Below are 22,692 nucleotides of genomic sequence, written 5' to 3' on the forward strand. Positions count from 1 at the left end.
TTTGTCTGTTTGCCCCAGTTTTCCTTCTGTGCTGCTCACAATTTCTCTTCCTCTATTGTGAAGAGTGACTTGACAATTCAAATGATGTTTATCTTCCCCACACCTTTGAAACGTGTAAGAGAGTGCTGCTTTCTGCTCTGCTGTCAATTTGTCCAGATGCGCACACAAAAGCCAGCAAGCAAGAGTACAGAGTGTCATTTCCATTGTCCCCTTCCCTGAAAGGAAGAGCAGAGACTTCGTCTGTGGGGTAAAGGTTCCAGAAAAAAACAAACCTGCTATTGGAAATGACATCTCACGACCTCCACCCACAAATCAGTGACAAAAACGAGGCCATGATATTCGAGTCCAGAAACCCATTTGCATTCATGGAAATTTTAAAAAGAATCCATCTACGTTTCATTCACCTAAATTAGCGTAGCCACGGTAATGGCCGAGTGGTATTGAAAAAGCGGATGTTGGCAGGTAACTAGGAAAACAATCACTCAGCTTGAAAATGTAGGTCATGAGCAAGCATAGGATGGACAATTACAGACCCATGAGTGCTTCAGATAATGGTTCCCAAACCTGATTCTAAACTGAATTGTACGTGATAGTTGTGAAGGGTCATCCAACTTGGCGAGCCTCTCTCTTACAAGAAGACAATTGCTTATTGGAGTTAGCAATTGAGCACCAACTCTGTGTCAGGACCTATAATAACCCAAATTCATGATCTCATTTCATCTTCATAACAACGCTATCAAATAGGCATTATTGACCCCATTCTATTGATGGAAAACTGCACCTCCAAAAAGTGTTCAGCCCCAGGAAGCACAATGCCAATTATCATCCTTCGTAGGAGGTCTCCTGCTCACCCACCGCAGGTCCTCCCAGCCCTCCTGCCTGAGGAAGGAAGAAAGCAATTCATTGCCGACCTCTTGACACTTAGAAACGAGGCCGATTTCATCCCCAAGTGTCCCTTCCTTTCATGGCTCAGTCTCTGCCATTCGACAGCTGAACACTGCCTGTTCTCCAAGGCCAAGGGCTGGGGGCCACCGAGGCAGCTCGGCACAGCCTGGCGCCCCTCACTGCACATCGGAGCCCCCGTCTCTACAGGGACCACCTCCGCCAGGACCTCCCTGAGGTTCGGCCAGGAGTTGGGTCCAGGAATCCCTCCCCCCTCTACCGACAGAGTAAATGCTGTTGAACGTGGCCATCTACTCGTCCATAGGCTTCTTTTAGGGACCGTCATTCCACTTCCGGTGTAAATCGTTCATGTGCAAATTGAGCACCTCTGTTTACCCAGCGCGCTGCGTGAGGGGCTGGGTGCAGGGCAGTGAGTCAGACACCCTCTCTGCTTTCAAGAGCTCGCAGCCTTGGGGAGAGGCCAGCAAGACTGGGGCCAGGGAGGCCTCTTGGAGGAAATGCTGTGGCTCTGAGGAGTCTAGCAGGAGAATTGAGGGAACCAGGATTGTGCCCGGAGAGAAGCCAGAGGGGCACCAGGAGGAAGCTCTGGGGGCCAGGCTGGGGCCAGGCTGGCTTTGGGACTGGACCCTAAGGTGCAGGGGGAGCGCCCCAGCCCCTCCACCTGGCCTCACCCTGCATGCGACGGAGGCGGTGGGCTCGGGCGTCAAGAGAAGCCCCGGATCCAGGAGGCAGTGTGGAGGTAAAGCTGGGAGGGACGCAGATGTGTCTACAGAGGGAGGTATGCGCTCCAATACTCTTTTCAGCCTTAATTAAAACCGTCATTAAAAGCTGTAAATTAACTCAACAAGGAGGCCAGCGGACTAAGGAGGCTCTAGCGCCTTAGCAGCAGAGGAAAGCGAACCGAAACCTCAGCCTGTAAACGCCTCAACGCCTAAGGACCACCCACCACAAAGCGCCAAGCAGGTGGAGCCCCAGCCAATGAACAGCCTCTTTTCCCACCTCCTGCGTGTGCACCTCTCCCAGCTCTACCGGCCCCGACCTCCAGCACCTCCTGCCCCGTGCTGCCCAATTCCCCGTCCACTATGCCCCAGTTTATGTTTTAACAAACCAAGGGCCACAAGTTCCAGAAGCAATTAAGGGGGCGCTTTATAGCCTCAGGGATTTCCTGGCTGAGCAGTCCACCAGGTTTAAAGAGAAGAGAGAAAGAACTCCAGGGAACAGAGCAGTAGATCCTCCCACGGTGGGCCAAGACAGGTGAAGATTCTTTGAAGTCAGGTTTATTTTGTATTTTTGAGTTACCATGAAACGGAGTAACTCACTGACAATAAATACTCCTGTGAGCTTATAGTCTAATCAAAACGGTTAATTGTTATAAAAACCTTTGGTCCTGAGACTAATACTGTTCTACTTGTTGTGAGAAATTTTATTTATTTATTGTATGGGTGTTACCAAAACTTAAGTTTCTAACCAAACATGTGGTAGCTAATTCAACTTTGACAAAATGGGCTTTGTTTTAATTGACCCAAATAACAGTATAAAATGTAAAACCTTTCTTAGAGTTATGAAAAATCATTTGTAAGGTTTCTTTCTTTGTAACATAAGTTATATAAGTAAAAATAAATTGTGATCATAGCAGATCCAAATTTTAAATTCAATGCAAAATCTGAGCTTGTTTTTAATAAATATATGTATATAGGCATGTATCAACTCACATAATTGAAATTATAATCTATATTTTTATTCTTATTTTTTTACCTAAAATATCATGAAAAGTTGCCTTGTATCATTAAGAATTCTTCAACAAGTTATGAGTGGCTATGTGGTATCCTAGTGCATAGATGTCTCCTGACTGATGTATTAACTTCCCCATTAATGATTTAGATTTTTTTAAACCATTAGAATAGCTACTCCATGAATAGCTATGATGAATCTCTGCAAGCATCAGTTACGATTTCCTTAAAATAGACTCCTATAAATGGAGTGACAGAATCCAAGGGTGTCAGTATTCTTTTTTTAATACTTCTTTTTTACGTTATTATATGTATTACTTTTATATCTTACTTTCAGCCCTGTATTTTTAAAAATATTTATTTACTTGTTTGTTTGTTTTTGGCTGCGTTGGGTCTTTGTTGCTGCATGCGGGCTTTCTCTAGTTGCGGCGAGCGGGGGCTGCTCTTGGTTGCAGTGTGCGGGCTTCTCACTGCGGTGGCTTCTCTTGTTGCGGAGCACGGGCTCTAGGCGCGTGGGCTTCAGAAGTTGTGGCTCGCGGGCTCAGCAGTTGTGGCGCACGGGCTTAGTTGCTCCGCGGCATGTGGGATCTTCCCGGACCAGGGCTTGAACCCGTGTCCCCTGCATTGGCAGGCGGATGCTTAACCACTGTGCCTCCAGGGGAGTATTTTTAAAGATCTTGAAAACTTACTGCTACACTGCCTTCTAAAAAGCGTCATTGATTACCCCCACCCCACCCCGGCGGTCAGTAGCTGTTCACTTTCCTCTTGCCTTCGCTTCTTCCTCCGCCGGGCCAGCACTTTCCGTTCCTGAGAAGGCTGAGGCGTGCTCTTCATCCTGTGTCTCAGGCTTTCTTTACTCCAGCTGGACCCTGAGTGGCGCCATCGCTCGCCAGCACTGCTCTCTCCATACCAACAGCATCCAGATCAGCCAGTCTGCCCCTTCCAGGGCCCCTGGCAGCTGTGCTCAGACGTGGTAAAATCTAGCTACCTTTTCTCACACCGGCTTCGGCTTCTTTCCTGACGTCCCACCAACCCTCCGTACCTCCCTGGAATCAATTATTAGGTGCCCTGAGGCAGGGATGCGGGTGGTTTCTGGGGTGGCTGAAAGCGCTCACCGCGCAGCCTGCATCCAGCCCTCCAGCACCGTAGCCCCTTGTCGGCCTACAGGACAGTCTCTCAGGGCACGACGTCACCGCACCCCGGGAGTCGGCCCAAGTCCCAAACCAGCCCCGCCTGCGCAAACAGCGAGGGCCTTCCCAGGAGCGCCCCTCACCCGCCCCCATCACTGGAGCCGTTCTCAGCACAGACGGTACGGGGGGAGAGGTTTCTGAGGCCGACTGGTCCACGGGCCTCATCTTGTCCTAAAACGTCCCGATACGCTGGCCCCAAACCCGCCGCCGCCCAGCTCACGTTATTCTCAGTGGCAGATGTGGGGTTTGACGCAAACGGACAGGAGAAGGACCTGAGAGGGACTGGGGTCCCCCGGGTGAGGGTCTGAGTCACGTAAGCAGGCGCACAGCTGAGGCCAGCAGACGGGGCCTCCGAGCGCGCGGAGCCTCTAGGAGGGGTAACGGAGGAAGGGGGTGACAAGTAACAACAGTGCTCCGAGACCCGCCTCGTTCAGCCGCCGCTCGGCAAGAGCGAGCGGGGGAATCCGGTCCCTACACGCGCGGGGCAGGGGAGCCGGGCGGCGCAGGGCAGCCTGCGGCGGGCGCAGGGTGACCTGCCCGGTTCTCCTTTGGGGACCGTGCGCGGCCAGGCTTCGGGGAGTGCGCTCGGCAGACAACGTCCTCCTGCAGGGCCTGGCTGGGCTGCGGAGACCAGCGGCGCCACAGCGTCCCGGGACACACAGGGCGAGGCGGAGGAAGGAGGCCCTGCCACGTGGGCAGGCTTGCTGCAGGCTCCTGGGGGCACCGAGCCACGGCTCGCCGTCCGTCTCCGCCCGAACTGCCTCCTCCCGCCGGCTCCCAGAGCCGGTGACCCATAGTGAATGTCCTTCACCCCGAAGCCTGCCTCAGCAACTCTGCCTCCCCCCAGACACCCTAACAGTGGGAAATCACCCCGGCCGGAGCCACGCTCAGCCTGCGGAGACCCGAAAGCAGGGAACAAAAAGAGGGGAAGAAAACCAGGAAGAGAGACTTAAGAGAAAGGGAGGAGGGAGGAAAGGAAAGACTCGGTTAGTTAGTTAGTTGGCTGGTTGGCTAGCTGGCTAGTTAGTTGGCTGGTTGGTTAGTTGGCTAGTTATTTGGTTAGTTGGTTGGTTAGTTAGCTGGTGGCTAGTTGGCTAGTTATTTGGTTAGTTGGCTGGTTGGCTAGTTATTTGGTTAGTTGGTTGGTTGGCTAGTTGGCTAGTTAGTTGGCTGGTGGGTTGGTTGGCTAGTTATTTGGTTAGTTGGTTGGTTAGCTGGTGGCTAGTTGGCTGGCTGGCTAGTTGGCTAGTTATTTGGTTGGTTAGGAAGTTAGTTAGCTGGTTGGCTAGTTGGTTGGTTAGTTGGCTAGTTATTTGGTTCGTTAGTTACGTTGGTTAGTTGGTTGGTTAGTTTGTTTTCAGTTGTATTTCTCTCACAAGAGAAAACCTACAGGCTGGCTAGGCTCATATCCAGTCCAGGTGACCTAGTTCGTGACAGTCCAGCCCCACTGTCTGACCAGAGACCAGGTTGCTCCCGACTGGAGGCTCAGAAGCACACATCAGCACACGTGACAGTGACAGGAGCTCACACATCTGCATCCTCACCCGCAGCGGCTGAGTGACCCGGGCCAATCGCCCATTGTCTGGGGGCCCCGGTTTCTTCATGGTTGAAGTAAAGGCACCTGAAGGCTTTCCTATTACTTTCTGTTCTAAGCTCTCTGATTCTAATGTACTGTTTTTAGTACATTCTACTTCAGAGAGTCTGTTCTGGAAATTCGGGTAATGGAATTTCTGCCTGATGAAAGGCCAGCAGCTGGCATCAAGGACATGAAAACCTCAGCTTCAGAAAGTCCACAAAACACCCAGTCATGAGTGTGTGCATTTTCTTTGCATTTTTCTGGTCCGAAGATTCATGAAATTCATAACATTCTTACAGGGGTCTCTGAAACCACAAAACATTGAAAAGCTCTGATTTAGAGCCATAAATTCTTTGTCTTTACTAAATGTGATGATTTGCCTTAAATAGGTGTGGCAGGTAAACAACAGATTTAGGCATCACAGATGAAGAGAGATTAAATAATAAAGATTCTATACTTTGCGGAAGAAAAATCAGGGCGGGGGGAGAGGGGAGACACTGCTGAGTCCAGAGTGGGTCCCTGTCCCCACGTCCACAGCCCCCGAGCGGTAGGGAAAGCACCTAAGCTTCTCACAGCCCCCCCTCTCACTCCAAGAGGGGAGGTGTGTGCGAAGCAGTGAAGAACAAATTAGCACCGAAGCTGGGCCTCCACCACCGGACTCAGCAAGGGCGGAGGCTGGGGCGGCCTTCTCATCAGGACCAAGGGGACACGGCGTGGCTGTTTGAGATGCTGGACAGAGACAGGACATTCCAGCAGACGCCAGACAGAGATGACCAAGGGCTGACACCAACACCAGGGCTCTGCCCAGGCGGCTGCAGCTCTGAGGAGAAAAAGAGGAAAGAAACCCGGAACTGACCGAGAAAAGCCTAAATCAACTGACTAAGCCTGCATTCAACTTTCTGCCATCAGCAGAAGGTCTCAAGCCGGAACTAAGTTCTTTCAAAAATGCAGAATTGGCACCCTGAGTTCGTGTCCTCCAAGTGACCTTAGGTGGTGCAGTTCTTCACCTACCACCCACCCCCGTCCCATCCTCACAGCTAAACAATCAGCAACCCAAATCTGAATCAGCTTCTCATCGTGCAAGAGAAAGGTGAACCCTGAGAATGTCAAATGATTTGCCCCAGGTACGTTTAATGACACAGCAAGAAAACTGGAAAAATAATTGCCTAACGCATGCTCTCTGCAAGAGAATTCATACCCTCCCCGGTGCACGCCAAATACATCCTATCTCCTCATTCAGAGATGCGCCTTATTACACCATGCTTCTCTCAGCATCGTTAACAAGACCAAAAACCTAACAAAAGTTCAATCTACAGATTGTGGTTTGATTGTCTATCAGAGTCTGGCATTTAGCAGACATTCACTAAATGTTTTAATGAATAAGTGAATACATTTCATATATTATCTTTAGTATAATTGTCCTCTTCTCAGACCTTAATCCCATACACGGCACTGATATCTTAATGTCAATCTACACTGCAAGCTGGTTGATTTCCAAATGTGGTGGCAGTTCCAAAATGCCAGAGAGCGGTCAGAAGGGCTCCAGTATTGAGGTCATGGTGGTGGCCCACTTACTATGGCAGCGTGCACACTGATTCTCACAACCGCCCTCTGAGGTAAGTACTATTACCGTGACACAAGTTATAGGAGAGAAAACAAATATCCAATAAATTTCCGTAACCCAAGGTCACACAGCCTGTGGGGTGCCGCGGGGAGACTCAGGTCAGTCTATTTCTGAAAGCCCCACTCCGGGCGTCATCTTGCTACGGTCTGAATGTTTGTGCCCCCCTGCTCCAAATTCATCTGTTGAATCCCAAGCCCCAGAGGCGATGATATTGGGAGGGGGGGCCTTGGGAGGTTATTAGGTCATGAGGGTGGAGCCCCCATGAACGGGATTAGTGTTCTTATAAAAGAGACCCCACAGAGCTCCCTCACCCTTTCCTTCAGGTGAGGACACAGCGAGAGATCAGGAGTTGGCAACCCAGAAGAGGGCTCTCACCCGGCCATGCTGCCACCCTGACCTTGACTTCCAGCCTCCAGAACTGTGAGCAATACATTTCTACTGTTTATAAGAAATGTGGCATTTTGTCATAGTGACCCAAAGGGACCTCATTTGGAGCTTCTGAAATTACATTACAGGGACTTCCCGGGTGGTGCAGTGCTTAAGAATCCGCCTGCCAATGCAGGGGACACGGGTTTGAGTCCCGGTCCGGGAAGATCCCACATGCCGCGGAGCAACTAAGCCCATGCACCACAACTACTGAGCGTGCACTCTAGAGCCCGCAAGCCACAACTACTGAGCCCATGTGCCACAACTACTGAAGCCCGCAAGCCACAACTACTGAGCCTGCGCTCTAGAGCCCGCAAGCCACAACTACTGAGCCCATGTGCCACAACTACTGAGCCCGCAAGCCACAACTACTGAAGCCTGCATGCCTAGAGCCCATGCTCTGCAACAAGAGAAGCCACCGCAATGAGAAGCCTGTGCACCACAATGAAGAGTAGCCCACGCTCGCCACAACTAGAGAAAGCCCGCATGCAGCAACAAAGACCCAACGCAGCCAAAAATTAATTAATTAATTAATTAACAAAAATTACATTACGGTCAAGGCCATTCTGACACATGCTCAGTTCTGATGCTGTGGATTATCTGCCCTACAGGGCCCCTTGCAGCTGCTGGCCTTCGGGCTCAGAGCCACAACTATTCCTAGCGCGGAGGAGCTATAACCTCACAAATAGATTGAGCAGTCCACACCAGGGCTCTGCGGCCTTGACACAGAGAACTAGGACTTGACTGTATCGTGTAAGAAGGGATTAGAATCTATATTTTTCTTATTATGATAATACATATAATGTAAAATTTACCATCTTAATTATTTTTAACTGCACAGTTTAATTTTTATTTTTAAACTTGATAAGCTGCTTAAATGCCTATTACCTTGAAGAAGCTGACACCTCAGAGAACAGAGAAACTCAAACCTACTTCTAGTTTGCTGAGCTGAGAAAGAACAAAAATACTGCGCCCCAGAGATGTCAAAGCAGCAAGGTCCCCCTGCAACCTGAGGCACCAGGCTGGGCACAGGGGCAGCGATATGGTCCCCGGAGGGCTGGACGGTTTGATGCTGGTGCAAAGCTGCCTCCCCGGAGGGAAAACAAAGCAGGCTAATCTCTGCTCGCTTCTCTGTTTTCATATGGGTAGTAACCTCAACTTCAAGTCATTTTCTCTGATAATGTTTTATTCTCGGATTTGTACCATCCCTGGGGTTATTATAGAGTTAAAAATATAACGCTATAAGTAAAACTTATCAATTATAAACTATATGTTAGAGTTGAGAATCACGTTAAGAATTTCCATAACTGAGGGCTTCCCTGGTGGCGCAGTGGTTGAGAATCTGCCTGCCAATGCAGGGGACACGGGTTCGAGCCCTGGTCTGGGAGGATCCCACATGCCGCGGAGCGACTAGGCCCGTGAGCCACAACTACTGAGCCTGCGCGTCTGGAGCCTGTGCCCCGCAACAAGAGAGGCCGCGATAGCGAGAGGCCCGCGCACCGCGATGAAGAGTGGCCCCCACTTGCCGCAACTAGAGAAAGCCCTCGCACAGAAACGAAGACCCAACACAGCCATAAATATAAGTAAATAAATAAATAAATAAATAAATTGTATAACTTTAAAAAAAAAAAGAATTTCCATAACTGAGACTATGTCTCTCTCTAGTTTCATCACTTGTACTATAAAAGGAGATAAAAATAAGACTTGCCCTGAAACTCCATGAGGTTGGTATGAATATTATCTGTTGGAAACATGGGGTGAGACTACTCACAAAAACTATAACATGTAATTCATCCAGATAAAACTACAGTTTATTAAGAGAGCACCCTAAAAGACAATGCTCTTTATTTGGAAGGCTAGGAACCAGAATCCTAGCTTTAAAATTCAGGAAGGATCTGTGCCTGTCCACAGTCTGCATACAGATATTAAAATAATCCCTAAATGGTTCCCTTGGTGTAGATCTTATTGAAGAAGCAGAAGAATATACTGAGAAGCCAGAATCACACACAAGCTTTCTTTGTTTACATACTAAAGGAACTTTGGAAAAACAAGTCCTATTATTTAACAGAAAATCTATATCATTCTTTTTCCTCTGAAATTCACACTTACAGTCTTTCCCTCCACAGAAATGTACCCTATTTAAATATGTTCTTATGCCTAAAAATTGTTACCGATCACTTTTCTGCAAGATAGATAAAGATAAATGGATAGTCTTTCTAATTTCTTAGCACTCTTGTTTTCCAAATATAAAAAAGCAATGTCTCCTGGATTGAGTTATTCACATCAATGTCTTACAAATTTTAATAATTACTAAACGTGAACGGGTAAATTTTTATTAGATTAATGGGCCTAAAGGTTGGGTCTTTTCATGTATCCATTCATGAAGATTATTGATTGCTAAAATAAGACAGGGGTAAGTTTTAACTGTACACCTGTTTGTCATTCACATGGCCCTCAGTGTTAAGAAGTAATTGTGCCCATAATGAGTACATGGGAAAGGAAGTTTTGTTATAGCACTGTCACTGAATTGTTTGAACTGCTTCTGACTTATATGCCCCCTCAAAAAAAGCACATACTGACTTAGCTTTAAAAAATTATTTTAAATGGTCTATTGGCTGACAATTCACTTAGGTCCTGTTTCAATCGTGTCGACAGCAAAGATGTGAAAATCAATTTGACTTTGATCTGTTACCAAGTCAATGCTCTTTCTCAATGTGGGGAAGGCATTTCAAAAATAGGCTTTTCCAGAATTCCCTGGCGGTCCAGTGGTTAAGACCCGGCGCTCTCACTGCCGAGGGCCTGGGTTCAGTCCCTGGTTGGGGAACTAAGATCCCACAAGCTGCGCGGTGCAGCGAAAAAAAAAAAAAAAAAAAAAAGGCTTTTCCTAGACTTCCAAATGCTGCTCATTAAACTTGATCGTCTTTAACTTAGAAATACCTAGTTTACCAAGTTGATATACGACTGGAGTGAAAACAAAATGTATAAAACTGAATATTGAATATTTTAGGATTTTTCCCATTGACTATAAACTAAAACATAGAGAGCTTCATACTAAATTTCAATATTCTTGGTTGTGTCTGTCTGCCTTAAAAAGACGTGACTCATGTACAGAAAATATGAATTATTGTATAGAAATAAATGAACAATAGTTAATAATTTTAAATGGTTAAATTTAGAATCATGAATTTGACAGGATTACAACAGCATGCCAAGACTTTAACTATATCACGAATTTACTGTAAGTAAATTAAACTGGTTTTCTTACCTTCAGGGTATTGATTGGGTATGGGGGATATTTTGTCTCTATTCATGCTTAAAATTCTCTGCTTGTAACAGTATAAGATAAGATAATCTTCTCTTTGGAAATAAACAGCAAAAAGAAGAGATTGTACTGTGTGGCTAGCAGGTATGGAGCTTACAAAAGACGTATTAGTGATTGTTATTAAGTACAGCGTACTCCCGGTCTTCAACAATCTGGCAAGCGTGAATGAAAAGAGTTTTTTTTTGCCCTTTGAGTCTGAATAAAAGTTTGTGAAAACGTAAAACCATTATGTATCTCTGCTGGATATGCCTATTTTTTGCAAACATGTAGCATTTATCTGCCAGAAGTAAACACGAATCTTTTCACCTCTTCCTCCTTGAGACGCTACCATCTTGGGAACTGCAACATGGTCCATGAAACGGGCCAATGAGAGGGGTCTGTCCCGTTCCCGAAATGTGGAGGGTTTGTCTCGGAACGGATGATGCGTCCCAGGATGCTCTTCACAAACCTTTACTACCTGATTCCGCGGACACTTCGGATAAGACCTGCAGCTTTGCCGTGAGCGTGTATCTGGATGGATAAAATGCCATGGCCTCAATCCGTGATGACACTCCCAAGCCCAGCTCTCAGGAAGCTCTCCCTAAAGAGGGGTGCACTGCTCCCAGTGGTCAGGACATGAAAGATGAGGGCACGAAATAAAAAGTGGCATTCTCACCCTGCCCCACTCTGCAGTGTATCTGAATTAATAATATCCCAGGATTGACCAAAATACTGTTTCTAATGTCACATTCACTCAACAGCAATCTAGTTAAGATGCAGAAAACCCCACACGGGTTTATGGAACTTTGATGAAAAGAGCTTCTCCAAGACCAAGATCTCAGATTCTTCTTGTTTTGTGAAGTGGGAGAAAGAGGAAGTGAGGAGAGGCGTGACCTCAAGGGGTGGCCCGTGTGGAGGGCACTGTCACAAAAGATGCAGGTCCATGCTGAGACCGCCGTCCGCTTCCTTCCCCACGGACCGGTGGTGACCCGTCATCAGCTGCGAGGCCGGATCGGTGTGGTCCTCTCTGTGGGTTCCACGGCGGCCCGGCCCAGACCGTCTGATCTCTTCTCTGGAACACCCATGTCTAGTTGATGCATTCTTTCCAGGCGCCATGTTCAATAGGTGCATCTCTGCAAGATGATCCTGAGGGTGGGTGTGGGAGACCACACGGTGGCTCTTCCACCTGAGCACGGTGGCTCCCTCTCTCCTGAGTGGGTGGGAAAGGTCTCATCCCGCCGGGATCAGTCAAAGCAGAGAACAGGTCATCCGCAGAGATAGCAGGGCTGGTTAAGAATGACCAATGCTGTGCAGTCTGTTAGGTGAGGACTGACAGGTACCTACCTGCCCCATCCAGCAACAGGGATGTGGGCGGTCAGGTGATGAGAGCAGTCACACGGGGGGAGTGAGGGAGGACGCCAGGTGACTGAAGACTGAGAAAAGGCCCTGTGGAAAAGCTACACAGACCTCAAGTCTCATCTTTTCCTCTGTGATTCTTTTCCCCATTTCTCCAAACCAAAGCAATACATCATTCTTGGCAACCACATGAAACATTTTTAATTTTTCTTACAGGATTCATCACATCTGCCTTATATTAATGCTATGATTCCTCTCTCTTCCTATATTATAAACTCTTCAAAGATAGAAAGTAGCATCTCTTACACATTCTTTTATACACACACACACACACCTGGACACACACACAGAGATACCTGGACACACACCTGGATACACACACACACACACACACACACACCTGGACACAATAAGTACTTAGGTCAGTCTTGCACAGAGCAGTTTTTTCTTCTTTTCTAACATCTTTATTGGAGTATAATTGCTTTACAATGGTGTGTTAGTTTCTGCTTTATAACAAAGTGAATCAGCTATACATATACATATATCCCCATATCTCCTCCCTCTTGCGTCTCCCTCCCATCCTCCCTATCCCACCCCTCTAGGTGGTCACAAAGCACTGAGCTGATCTCCCTGTGCTATGCGGCTGCTTCCCACTAGCTATCTATTGTACATTTGGTAGTGTATATAAGTCCATACCACTCTCTCACTTCAACCCAGCTTACCCTTCCCCCTCCCCGTGTCCTCAAGTCCATTCTCTATGTCTGCATCTTTATTGCTGTCCTGCCCCTAGGTTCTTCAGAACCTTTTTTTTTTTTTTTTTTTTTAGATACCATATATATGTGTTAGCATACGGTATTTGTTTTTCTCTTTCTGACTTACTTCACTCCGTATGACAGACTCTAGGTCCATCCACCTCACTACAAATTACTCAATTTTGTTCCTTTCTATGGCTGAGTAATATTCCATTGTATATATGTGCCACATCTTCTTTATCCATTCATCTGTCAATGGACACTTAGGTTGCTTCCATGTCCTGGCTATTGTAAATAGAGCTGCAATGAACATTGCGGTACATGACTCTTTTTGAATTATGGTTTTATCAGGGTATATGCCCAGTAGTGGGATTGCTGGGTTGTATGGTAGTTCTATTTTTAGTTTTTTAAGGGCCCTCCATACTGTCCTCCATAGTGGCTGTATCAATTTACATTCCCACCAACAGTGCAAGAGGGTTCCCTTTTCTCCACACCCTCTCCAGCATTTATTGTTTGTAGATTTTTTGATGATGGCCATTCTGACCAGTGTGAGATGATATTGCATTGTAGTTTTGATTTGCATTGCTCTAATGATTAGTGATGTTGAGCATTCTTTCATGTGTTTGTTGGCAATCTGTATATCTTCTTTGGAGAAATGTCCGTTTAGGTCTTCTGCCCATTTTTGGATTGGGTTTTTTGTTTTTTTGATATTGAGCTGCATGAGCTGCTTGTAAATTTTGGAGATTAATCCTTTGTCAGTTGCTTCATTTGCAAATATTTTCTCCCATTCTGAGGGTGGTCTTTTCGTCTTATGTTTTCCTTTGCTGTGGAAAAAGTTTTTAAGTTTCATTACGTCCCATTTGTTTATTTTTGTTTTTATTTCCATTTCTCTAGGAGGTGGGTCAAAGAGGATCTTGCTGTGATTTATGTCATAGAGTGTTCGCCTATGTTTTCCTCTAAGGGTTTTATAGTGTCTGGCCTTACATTTAGGTCTTTAATCCACTTTGAGTTTATTTTTGTGCATGGTGTTAGGGAGCGTTCTAATTTCATTCTTTTACATGTAGCTGTCCAGTTTTCCCAGCACCACTTATTGAAGAGGCTGTCTTTTCTCCATTGCATATTCTTGCCTCCTTTATCAAAAATAAGGTGACCACATGTGCGTGGGTTTATCTCTGGGCTTTCTGTCCTGTTCCATTGATCTATATTTCTGTTTTTGTGCCAGTACCATACATACTGTCTTGACTACTGTACCTTTGTAGTATAGTCTGAAGTCAGGGAGCCTGATTCCTCCAGCTCCGTTTTTCTTTCTCAAGATTGCTTTGGCTATTCGGGGTCTTTTGTATTTCCATACAAATTGTGAAATTTTTTGTTCTAGTTCTGTGAAAAATGCCATTGGTAGTTTGATAGGGATTGCACTGAATCTGTAGATTGCTTTGGGTAATATAGTCATTTTCACATTATTGATTCTTCCAATCTAGGAACATGGTATATCTCTCCATCTGTTGGTATCATCTTTAATTTCTTTCATCAGTGTCTTATAGTTTACTGCATACAGGTCTTTTGTCTCCTTAGGTGGGTTTATTCCTAGGTATTTTATTCTTTTTGTTGCAGTGGTAAATGGGAGTGTTTCCTTAATTTCTCTTCCAGATTTTTCATCATTGGTGTATAGGAATGCAAGAGATTTCTGTGCATTAATTTTGAATCCTGCTACTTTACCAAATTCATTGATTAGTTCTAGTAGTTTTCTGGTAGCCTCTTTAGGATTCTCTATGTATACTATCATGTCATCTGCAAACAGTGACCGTTTTACTTCTTCTTTGCCAATTTGGATTCCTTTTATTTCTTTTTCGTTTCTGATTGCTGCCTCACCTGGCTTTTAAAAGTGCTTTGCCAAAACCCTTCGGGGAGCTCGGGGCTTTTTAGGGCATAAGCCACATTGTCTCCTTGCACGGCCCTGAAGTAAACCTTTCTCTGCTCCAAATTCCTATGTTCCAGTTTGTTTGGCCTCACTGTGTGTCGGGCACACGGACTTGCATTAACACGGGGAAGGTGTGCCGATGTATCTCCCCTTTAATACAGAGCAAGTCCACTTTTATCCGTGATAAATAGTGGGGTTCCACTCATTTTAAATAGGGTTCTACTGCATGGTCATCTAGTTGCTTATCTAGTAAAATCTGGGGCTCGTTTTGACTTTAGAATATCTTTGATAGGTGGCTACCCCTGATTTTCCTTGTCTCAACCAAGTAGTTGTTCAAGCTGAGTGCAAATCCCATAAGCTTGGGTAAGTCACTTAACCTCCCTCAGGGCCTCCTCTTCTCTAAAAGAGGGGTGACAGTCGTAGCCTCACAAGAGGGCTGTTCTAAGCTTCAGGAGAGGTAAAACATTTAAAGCACTTAGCACAGGCCTTCCACAAAGTAGGCACACTCACTAATTCTAGAATCACTACCTCTCAGCAACATTTTATTCTACACAACTCTAATTTAAGAAAGTTCCTTCTTTATCCAGAGCCAAAAATCTATCACCAGGGGCTTCCCTCGTGGCACAGTGGTTGGGAGTCTGCCTGCTAATGCAGGGGACACGGGTTCGCGCCCTGGTCTGGGAGGATCCCACATGCCGCGGAGCAACCAGGCCCGTGAGCCACAACTACTGAGCCTGCGCGTCTGGAGCCTGTGCTCCGCAACAAGAGAGGCCACGATAGTGAGAGGCCCGCGCACCGCGATGAAGAGCGGCCCCCGCTTGCCGCAACTACAAAAAGCCCTAGCACAGAAACGAAGACCCAACATAGCAATCAATCAATCAATCAACCAATCAATAAATAGATCTTAAAAAAAAAAGTTCATGGCCAACTAAGTTTCTCAATTTCTCTAACTTTGAAGTCAAGTCCCATATTCTTATATGAAAAAAAAAAAAAAAAAAATCTATCACCAGACAACGCAGGATGGGTCCGACTTACCCCGCTTTCTTCAATGCCTTTTTGAATGACCTACTTTGAAGTGCTGCTCACACATCACTGGATGTTCTCTGGTTTTCCACTGTTTCTCACAAATCGTGATGCCCAAGCCTGAGCATGATGCTCTAGCTATTCCCACGCCAGCGTCCCAGGGCTGCCCACCTCCCTCGTCACACATGCTCTACTGCTGTAAGGGAACACAGACGGCGCTAGGGTTGACGGCCACGTGGCCTGTGGGCCCATAGCAGGAATGTCCTTCGTGGAAGCCCCAAGCCTGTATCACACATCTTACTGTCAAGATGCACCTGCCCGGTTACTTAAGGAATTGGGATTTTCGGGACTATGAGTTTCAAAGGTGACAACAGTTATGGGGACTTCCCTGGTGGTCCAGTGGGTAAGACTCTGAGCTCCCAACGCAGGGGGACCGGGTTCGATCCCTGGTCGGGGAGCTACATCCCGCATGCATGCCACAACTAAGACCCAGTGCAGTCAAAATAAATAAATAAATATATATATATATATATATTTTAAGATTTATTTATTGATTGATTGATTGCTATGTTGGGTCTTCGTTTCCGTGCTAGGGCCTTCTCTAGTTGAGGCAAGCAGGGGCCACTCTTCATCGCGGTGCGCGGGCCCCTCACTATCGTGACCTCTCTTGTTGCGGAGCACAGGCTCCAGACGCGCAGGCTCAGTAGTTGTGGCTCACGGGCCCAGTTGCTCCGCGGCACGTGGGATCCTCCCAGACCAGGGCGCGAACCCGTGTCCCCTGCATTAGCAGGCAGACTCTCAACCACTGCGCCACCAGGGAAGCCCAATATTTTTTTTTTTAAAAAGAAAGGGACAACAGTTACATTGGAAAACGAAGCCCACTCCTCATACTTCCCTCACCCCCGTGTCCACCTTGCCCTCTAGAAATCGTGCTGTGTTTGTTCCTCAAACAAATAGCGCTGTTTCTTGAGCCCAGGCCTTTTCACAACAGTGCTCTCGCAGGTAACGACAGTCTTCACACCCTCTCCTCTCCTGCCGGCTGGTGAACCTCTGCTCAGCCTTGGACATCCGGCTCCAGGATCATTTCCTTTAAGATGTCTTCCCTGAAGCCCCAGGCTAGGTTAGGGGTCCTAATCTGGGACCCAATCTGTGCCCCTAATCTATCTATTCTTACCGTAGGTATCTTTGAGGACCTTGATAAATGCTGTTCTTTTTCCCCACCTGAACGTGAACCCACGAGCATAAGGCCCAGTGGAATCTTTGTGACTGATACAGCTGCCGCTGGAGGCTTCAAGCAAGTCAGTTCCACCATCCTGAGCCCCAAATCTCGGCAGACTCACCCTGCAGCCCCGTCACGGCAGGGGTGGGCACCAGCCAGGCTCCTCCCAGCAGGGGCAGACTCTCCTGCAGGCAGCTCACGCCCTGTGGAAGTGGAGAGGATGGACCGTGATCCACGGCCCAAGTTTCTCCTCCCAAACTCCCCATGAGCTCAATCACGCCCTCTCCTGGACAAAGTGAGGGAGGGACCCGAGAGGCTGGGTGGGTTACATGCTGGAGCCCTCTGCGCTCAAGGGCACGTCACGAGACAGAGGGCACGTGCGGGATGGGGGGAATGTGCAGGAAATGCTCCCTTTCACTTCCCTCTAGCACTTAGCAAAGCTAGCGAACATCTTCACCTAGTGCTGGCTCTCCTCTCTCACTGAACTAACTGTAAGCTGCTTGAAGACAATGCCTATTGTCTAGTGCAGGTCACGTCCAGAGCAGTTGTCAATAACGATCTACTGAGCGGGATTCACTCCCCTTGAGATCTGTGTCCCTCCCTTCAACTCACAGACACCAGCCACTCAGGGACATAAGCTCTGGAGCTTAGGTTTTACATTTCGGTCTATGATCCAGTTTGAGATCACCTTTTTATACGGTGCAAGGTATAGACGGAAGTTTATTGTTTTGCGCACGGATATCCAGTTGCTCCAGTAACATGAGTTACCCTAAATATATCACCACAAATATTTAACTCATAAAACTTGAAAGTTAAGCAGTACCTTTTCCCTCCTCCCAAGTAAAGCAAGGACACAAACTCGGATCACGAGCCTCACTAATCACGTTCTATTACGTGCAGTATTTTCATTCTACTTTGTTTTTATTTTAATCTCCCAAATTAGGCCTCATTTGTTTAGTTTTATTCCAGCAAGCTCTGTTTCCAGACTCTATCCTGCCCCTGGTTTATACACTGATTTTTATGCCAGTACCATCCTGGCTCTATTGAAAGCCAAGTACTGTTAATGCCTCCAACTTTCAATTCTTTCAAAATTGTTTCAGCTCTTCTAGGTCTTTTGCATTTCCACGTAAACTTTAAAATCAGTTTGTCTATTTCTACAGCAAAGCCTGCTGGTATTGCTGTTGGGATTGTATGGAATCTATGGACCAACTGGGGAGAACTGACACCGTAACCCTACTGCGTCTCCAAATCCATGATCGTAATAGATCTCCTCGTTAAGATTATCCTCTTTCATTCGCCTCAGCAATGTTACAGCTTTTAGTGCACAGATCTTACACATATTTTGTTAAATTTTTGAAGTATTTTTACATTACTTTCCTTTTTTTTTTTTTTTTTTAAATAACAAATATTTATTCCTTGTTTTCACCATGACTTCAAGGATTAGAAGAGGTCTCTGCTCAGAGTACTTACTAAGGGACACAGGATAGCAGATTAGCCATGGTCTCTAACATCGCCAGTTACTGTTTTTACACTATTTTTAATTTCAGTTTCCTGTTGTTGGTTGCCGGCACAGAGAAATGTGTGTTTACATAGGGACCTTATGTCCTGTGATCACCCAGGACCACCCACCTGGGCCTCAGGGATGCTGGCCTTCTGCCAGGCTGATGACGGGCACCGATGACCCCACTCTTCCCGCCCCGCTGTCACCCAGCTCACCTCCCCCCTCTCCTCTCTGCCTCAGGGATGTTTGCTGAGGGTTTTCTAGGTATTCTCCCCTGTGTATCACCTCACTGCCTATTACTTTTGTCTCAGCCTCATGCCAACATCTCAAAGGAGCGGTCTGGGTCAGCATGACTGTCCTCTCGGGCCCGCACCCAGACTGGACCGCACCCCGGCCCGGCCATGGCCATCTCCTGATTTGCTGCCTTTGGGTCAGGCCCCCATTCCGAGCCGTCAGCTGTGCGGGTGCAGAGGGTCGCAGGGCGCCACCAAGGCAGCAACCCTGCACAAAGCCCCAGGCAGGACCACTGCTCTGGGGGGATTACGGGCACAGCCGCTCTCTTCAGAGCAAAAAACCTCACTTTTTCAATCTTTACTCCCGACAGCTTCTCCTGATGACTGTGCCGCCCGGGAGGAGGGTCCCAGCCTCACCCACTAACACATCACGTGACACGTTTGCTTCACCTGCTCCATCAGAATGTGGTCTCAGATGTTCAGCATTCAAATAGAGACATTTTAAATGCCAAGAATAAAGAATCATTATTGTAGAAGAAACGTTTTAGAAGAAAATAGAATCTTAAGGATAGGACTTGTTCTGTGTTATTCCAAAGGTAGACCTTGCCCCAAATGTTGAAATTTACTAGAAACTGATACTGTCTCAAAGCAAGAAAACACACTAACTAGAGCTGTTTGCAATAAAACAGGTAGCCTGTCACTGGTATACATTGAGAAGAGGCAGGATATCTGTCTATCATGCTACATAAAATAGTCACATGTAATGATTACAATCTGTTCTCACTCCTTTACATGTACTAATTTTAGTTCTCACAACCTCAAATGTTAAACATTGTTAGAAAGGACAGACTCAAAAATCCCTCCAACTCTGAGGCCATACATGCTGGCACATCTGCCCCCTTACTCCCAGGTTTAATCTAGGCTTATTCTAATATGGATCTTACATGTCAACTTTGATTAAATTTTGGGAGTTCAGGTTAAACATGGTGAACTAAACACACGCATTTCTCTCTGCTTCCTATCCAACCCCACTCAAAATGCTACAATGGATAAAAAAAGAAATAAACAAACAAAAACAAATCAAAAGGAATAAACCCACAAAGAGAACAAGAGAGATGACAGCAAATACAGGACAGCAGATGGACAAATGGCAACTGACTTAGGTTTCTGCTTTTCTCCTTTAATAACAGCCTGCCAAGGGGTAGGCGGGGAGAAGGTGATAGAAGCAAGCCACTTAGCACTCCAGATCACCCAGCCCCTCTTCCCCAGTCTCAGGAACTGCAGCCAATGGGTGTCCTGAAGTTAAAATTCTGGATGCGTAACAGTGGGATTCCCAGACCCCTCCCGTAATGTAGTTATCGTTACTGTTGGGTTACATCTATTTTCTTGCAATTTGTTTTCTATGTGGCCCCTCTCTTCTTCGTTTCTCTTCCCCCGCCCCCCTCTTTTGGGTTAATCAAGTATTTCTAGTGTTCCATTTTATCTTCGCTAATGGTTCTTTGGCTGGACCTCCTAGTTTATTGTTTTAATGGTTGCTCTAGGGAATTAAATGTGCATCCTTAATTCATCACAGGCTACATGTTATACCCCGTCAGGTATCACGTAAAAACTTCATGAGAGTATAATTCCATTTCCTCCTCCTTGCAACCTTTGTGATATTGTTGCAAATATGTTATTTCTACCTGATACATGGTTATTCAATAGTTTTTGTACATTGGTTCTTTCAGCTAAGCTCCCTGATATTTTCTTTCTTCCTTTGAGAGGGGAAAGAGACAAAGGCACAGACAGTTACCAGAAGGTAAAAGCATCTTAGAACCAGCGTCCCTTCAATCACAGAAATGTTTCTTCCACTTTTTTTCTATTTTTGGAAGAGTAATCAACTCTCTCTCTCTTCTAAGAATTGAAAGAGAATGTGTCCTCAGGCGACCACCCTTGCATAAATGTTGAAGTAACATAACATTTGCAGTAAAAGTCGGTCTTCTTTCCAACTGACTTTTCCACTGGAAACTTGTTCAGAAAGTTAAAGGAGCCACATCTCTTAATCAGAACGAACACTGTGTACAGCAAAATAAGGGAGAAATTTCAAACTCAAAAGTGATTTCATCACAAGGTTCAGATTTGGAAAGTGACTGACACCTACTAACTTTGAATGGTTTCAAATTTTAGTCTCAAATATTCTCTATTTTCAAAGGCAAAGGATGAGAATGGAGCACCTTTTAAGCAATTATCAAATAAATCAAAAGCATCAAAACCTGGCTCAGTGCTTTCCAAGATTTGACACCTAGAAGGTACAAAATTTTTTACATTTTAACTATATAAAAACTAACCTCAATTACTCCCATGTGGCTAAACAGGAAGTGTGAAGATTTTTTTCAGTTGGGTATGTTCTATAAATCTGGTATTCGTGACTGTCCAGGTACAATGTGTGGGAACAAGCTTTACCTGCCAGTGAGATGTCCCTTTCACACATCTTTTAAAATATAAGGGTCAATAAAACCCAAAAAAGAAGTTTTCCACCAAAAAAAAATTTGTTTTTAAACAATAAAACAAGTTAAAAATAATTTTTAAATGGGTAGAGGACTTGAATAGATATTTTTCCAGAGAAGACATACAGATGGCCAAGAGACACAGGAAAAGATGCTCAACAACACTAATCATCAAGTAAATGCAAATCACAACCACAATGAGCTATTACTTCACACCTGCTAGAATGGCTATTATCAATAAGACAAGAGAAAACAAGTGCTGGCGAGGATGTGGAGAAAAAGAGAACCGTTATGCAGTGTTGGTGGGAGTATAAATAGGTGAAGCCACTATGGGAAACAGTACGGAGTTTCCTCAGAAAGTTAACAACAGAATTGCCATACAATCCAGCAATTTCACTTCTGGGTATTTAACCAAAGGAAATGAAAACATTAATTCAAAAAGATACCTGCACCCCAGTGTTCACAGCAGCACTATTTACAATTGCCAAGATATGGAAGCAACCAAAGTGCCCGTCAATAGACGAATGGATAAAGATGTGGTGTATACATACAGTGGAATATTACTCATCCATAAAAAAAAGAAGAAAATCTTGCCATTTGTGATGACACAGATGGACCTACAGAGTATTATGCTAAGTGAAATAAGTCTGGCAGAGAAAGACAAATACTGTATTATTTCACTTATACGTGGAATCTAAAAAACAACAAATAAATGTAACAAAATAGAAACAAGAGTCATAGGTACAGAGAACCAACAGGTGGTTGCCAGAGGGGAGGGGATGGGGGAGGAGAGAAACAGGTGAGAGAGGTACAAACTTCCAGTTGCAAAATAAGTGAGCCACAGGTATGATGTGTACAGTGTGGGGAATAGAGTCAATAATTATGTAATATCTTTATATGGTGACGGATGGTAACTAGACTTATTGTGGTGATCACTTTGAAATGTATGGAAATATCAAATCACTATGTTGTGTAACAGAAACTAACACAGTGTCGTAGGTCAATTGTACTTCAAAACAAACAAACAAGCTCATAGAAAAAGAGATCAGACGTCTGGTCGCCAGAGGTAGGGGGTGGAAGGAGGGGGGTTGGATGAAGGTGGTCAAAGGTACAAACTTCCAGTTATAAGATAAATAAGCACTAGGCTATAATACACAATATGATAAATTTAACTAACACCGCTGTATGTTATATATGAAAGTTGTTAAGAGGGTAAATCCTGAGGGTTCTCATCACAGGGAAGAAATATTTTTTCTGTTTCTTTAATCTTGTATCTATACGAGATGATAGATGTTCATTAAACCTACTATGATCATTCCATGATGCATGTTAAGTCAGGTCATTATGCTGCCCACCTGAAACTTACACAGTGCTGCATGTCAATTATATCTCAATAAAACTGGAAGGAAAAGAAAAAAAGAGGTGATTCTCAGAACAGATTTGGAATTTGATAC

Source organism: Eschrichtius robustus, chromosome 17 (assembly GCF_028021215.1).
Source record: "Eschrichtius robustus isolate mEscRob2 chromosome 17, mEscRob2.pri, whole genome shotgun sequence".
Lineage (NCBI taxonomy): Eukaryota > Metazoa > Chordata > Mammalia > Artiodactyla > Eschrichtiidae > Eschrichtius > Eschrichtius robustus.